General features: G+C 45.2%; 1 pseudogene; it reads right to left on the reverse strand.

Moving 5' to 3' along the window:
* Nucleotides 1-2,610: 2,610 nt before the first annotated feature.
* Nucleotides 2,611-4,098, reverse strand: LOC106634577 (transcription elongation factor A protein-like 8; annotated as a pseudogene).
* Between the last annotated feature and the right edge of the window lie 296 nt (nucleotides 4,099-4,394).

The following is a 4,394-nucleotide window of genomic DNA, read 5'->3' on the forward strand; positions in this document are numbered from 1 at the left end:
TATAGTATTCAAGACAGTAGCATGATCTACAGGTTTGTAGCTAGGAGCAGTAGGCTATGCCATATAGCTTCAGTGTGTAGTAGGCTATACCGTCCAGGTTGGTGCCGTAAGTGCATCCTAGAATGTATACACAATAGCAAAACTGCTTTGACCAAGACATATCCCTGTTGTTAAGCAATGCATGGATGTACATTAATCCATGCATTAATATACAGTAAATATATAGTAATATAGTACACATAAAAGTTAATATTTCTTGAGCATCTCCTAGTCCATACCCCAATTAATCCTCATAACAATCCTATTAAATGTGTACTATTAGTATTCCAATTTCTTGATGGAGAAAACTGATGTGTAGGGGGATAAAGCAACTTGCCCAAGGTCACACAGCCAGGAGGCAGGGGAGCTGGGGTTTCCATCCTGGCAGCTGCCTGCGGAGAAGGAACGAGTTCTACTGTGTGTTACCATTACGCACCCTGACTTGTGAGGTCCAGATTTAAATACATTCATATTTCAGTTATCAGAACTTCTGAAAACCTGATGATGAAAGAAAGTGTTTGAGGACTTTCCTTTCGATTCTTATTATTAAAGAAAAGATAAATGCAATTCTCCAATTATATGGAAGATATGAGAAAACAAATCAAAGTGAATTAAAACACATTTTCCCAGGCCAGGCATGGGGGCTTCCACCTGTAATCCCAGCACTTTGGGAGGCTGAGGCTGGTGGATCACTTGAGGCCAGGAGTTCAAGACCAGCCTGGCCAATAGGGCTAAAACCTGTTTCTACTAAATATTTTTTTAAAAAAATAATAATTAGCTGGGCTTGGTGGCACATGCCTATAATCCCAGCTACTAGGGAAGCAGAGGCACAAGAATCACTTGAACCTGGGAGGTGACGTTGCAGTGAGCCAAGATCGTGCTACTTGCACTCCAGCCTGGGCGACAGAACCACACTCTGTCTCAAAACAAAACAAAACAAAAACAAACACAAACAAAAATTCCAACACATTTTCCCTATTTTAACACCTCTATATCCTCTCCCAAAGAGCAAAAGAATAAAGAAAAAGAAGAAGAAAAGTCCTTTATTTGTTTCTACTTTTTGAAATTACCTTTTCCAATTTTTAAATTCCTGGTTTGAAGAATGTAAGAAAAAGAAACGACAAAAACTGCTTCTGAAGCCAAGGAGGAAGCCACTGCGCTCAGCAGGCCTGGAACTGATGGGGGCCAGTCTGTCCGGGTCTGGGCTGGAGTGTGGGAGAATCCTCTTTGCAGGGAGGACACGGGAACGCTTTCAGCGTTCTGGGATAAAAGACTTCAGAAGAAAGGCGCCTCTCAATGAATGGTGCTCAAAATGGGCTGGAAAACAGGGGAAACGGGCCCTCTCAATGAAAAGCCGAAAAAGTGCCTTTTTTGTTGCTTCCCTCACTGTGAGGCACTGCTCTTCCCCCATCATCCTCCCTGACCCCTTCCCCAGCTCATCTCATTGGGCCCAGAGAAAAGGCCTCTTGTTGTAACCCCATCTGCCTGCCACTCATCCACATTCTTTTATCTCTGCCCAGGGCCTGGCAGTTGGGCTGAGGTTTCAGCTGCCAAAAATTTTGGGTTTCACATAGAATATTCCCAAGATGGGCATCTGAGAAATGTCAGTTTACATCAAAATTGCCTTGTCCAACGAATAGCCAGAAAGCTTTCTTTCCCTAGCAAGGTCGGGAAATAATTCTCCTTCCAAGATCATGCCAGTACAAACTCAGATCCACTCTCTGCAAGGCCTGACTTAAAGGGACAGGAAACCACCTTGGTTTTACACTAAAAAAAGGATTGAAATTTAAAGTTGGATTAAAGGTGGAAAATTAGTCATGTTTCCTTTTTTGACGGTGCTTTGCGCAACAATGAATATCGCACTATAACAAATTCTTGAGAACAGGAGTTGTAGACAAGGTCACAGAGGAAAGTTTTGGGTGATATTAAAAAAGTCACCAATCCAGCCGGGCGCGGTGGCTCACGCCTGTAATCCCAGCACTTTGGGAGGCCGAGGAGGGCGGATCACGAGGTCAGGAGATCGAGACCATCCTGGCTAACACGGTGAAACCCCCGTCTCTACTAAAAATACAAAAAATTAGCCGGGCGTGGTGGCGGGCGCCTATAGTCCCACCTACTAGGGAGGCTGAGGCAGGAGAATGGCGTGAACCCAGGAGGCGGAGCTTGCAGTGAGCCCAGATAGCGCCACTGCAGTCCGGCCTGGGCGACAGAGCGAGACTCCGTCTGAAAAACAAAAACAAAAACAAAACAAAACAAAAATCACCAATCCATAACAACTTGTGTAGTTGGCAAAGTCAAATGGATGGTGGGGTGAGGATGAAGATAAAAGGATAAAGAAGAGAAAGCAGAATTTCTTAGAGACATTTTACTGATCCATAGGAAGTTCTGAAACAAAGGGAGCAGAGCATTCTTTGAAGTGGAAGATTGGGCCACTCGACTGAGTTGGTTAGAATGCACAGGAGGGAAATTGCGAGAAAGTCTGGTTTTCTAACCCTGCAAGGAATCTCTGCTCATAATGATCATTTCAAGCATTGCTACTTTCATCCCAAAGATAACACTAGATTCTAACTGCTATGCAGAGGAAAATTCAGGCATCAGGTTGGGTGGAGGGGTGTCCAGATCGAAGACTGACAGGCTTTTTAGCCCCAGGACTGAATAGGAGCAAGTCAGCAGAAGCAAAAAGGATAGAAACCCTGTTTTCTACTCACCCCCTTCCAGGGTTGTCCTTTGTTAGGCTGATTGTTATGAGAGTGGAGGTGGGAGGTGGCAGGGTAGGAGTTGGGAGAGTGGGGTTGGGATGTGGGAAGGTAGGGGGCTGCCAGAAGGTTTGGGGTTGGGGTAGGGTTTGGCCCATAGATTCCCACAGGTGGTGAAGGCCTGGCAGCCTCTCTCCATCCCTTACCCACCTCACCCCTCCTTTTTTTCCTCTCCCTGTGGAGAATAAGCAAATATCTTCTGGTCAGCTTATTTTCCCTTTCAGCAGTAGCTCTAACCCCGGAGGCAGAGAGGTCTTTCTAAAGTAAAAATGAGAACCTAACAGTCTAGCTGAAAATCCTGCAATGCTGCCCATCATCCCAAGGTAACCTACAGTCCTCCCCATGGCCCAAATGTGGGGTGACTCTTGAAACCATCAACCAAAGGCCTTTTTAAAAATTTTTTTAAAAATTACTTTATTGAAGTATGGTTAAAGGACATATTTGAAAGTGAAAAAGGGTGCAGGGAAATCATGCCAGGGCAACATCACTGACCCAAAAGGCCCTTGGAGACCTGGCCCCTGCCTCTCTCCTCAGCCTCTTCTGATCTCCCACTTTCCTCTGCTCTCTCTGTGGCTTTGATGCTGGATTACTTTTGTCTCTCGTGCCCTGTCCCACTTCAGGGCCTTCACGCACTCCGGTCTCTCTGCCTGGCTTACTCCCCTTTATCCATCTCTCCTGGCTACTGTCTGTGGGTCTCTCCTAGAGTCCCTGCTCTATCTGGGGAAGCCCTCTGTGTTGTGTTTTGTTTATTTTATTTTATTTTGCTAACAGAAAGAAAGCAGGGACCAGATTTTAATATCAGACAAAAATGAATGGAAGGCCTAAAGCACACAGGCTATGGCCTGCTGTGAGAATGTCTTTGCCTCCACTGCATCTTCACCAACTTGTTCTTGTTCTTCCTATCTCTTCCCTAAGTCTTTCCAACTCATCTGCTCTTATCATTTCTCCAGGATCCAAATGCCTAAAGGGAGCATCCTCTTTAAATCCCCAGCCAGGCCCAGTCGGCCTTCGTCTGGGGTTTCCTTCTGCTTCCTGGCTTATACCTTTTTAGGAGGGCTGAGACTTCTTTCTGCCTCCTGCGGGACACCTTTCCAAGGATGGACTCCCTCAGCCTTTGGCATGTTCTGTGGATTTTCTTCATTTTCTTCACAAGTCTTGTGCATTTTGAGTATTTTTTATTATTTCCTTTTTAGAATAAATTGATCTTGAAAGGATCCAGGTCACTTTTATCCTTCTCCAGCAATAGGGAGTGGCTACAGGGAAACAGGCCCTGGACCATAAACCCTGTGTGTTTTATGGTCTCAAGGACCAGAGGTGATAGTCCAAAGATGCAGTCACTGCTGCGTAATATGAACAAATAAATGAATGAGCAAATGGATGAATGAAAGAGCAATAATTTCCCTTTGGCTTGGTCAGCTTGGGCTGCCCTATAGGCTGTGTGGCTTAAGCAACAGACATTTTTTCTCTCATAGTTCTAAAGACTGGAGTCTGAGAGATCCAGCACCAGCATAGTTGGATTCTGGTGAGGGCCATCTTGATATATCCTCACATGACAAAGAGAAAGAGAGAGGAAGGAGAGGGAATATCTCTGGTGTCTCT

This window comes from Pan paniscus, chromosome 2, assembly GCF_029289425.2.
Source record: "Pan paniscus chromosome 2, NHGRI_mPanPan1-v2.0_pri, whole genome shotgun sequence".
Taxonomy (NCBI): domain Eukaryota; kingdom Metazoa; phylum Chordata; class Mammalia; order Primates; family Hominidae; genus Pan; species Pan paniscus.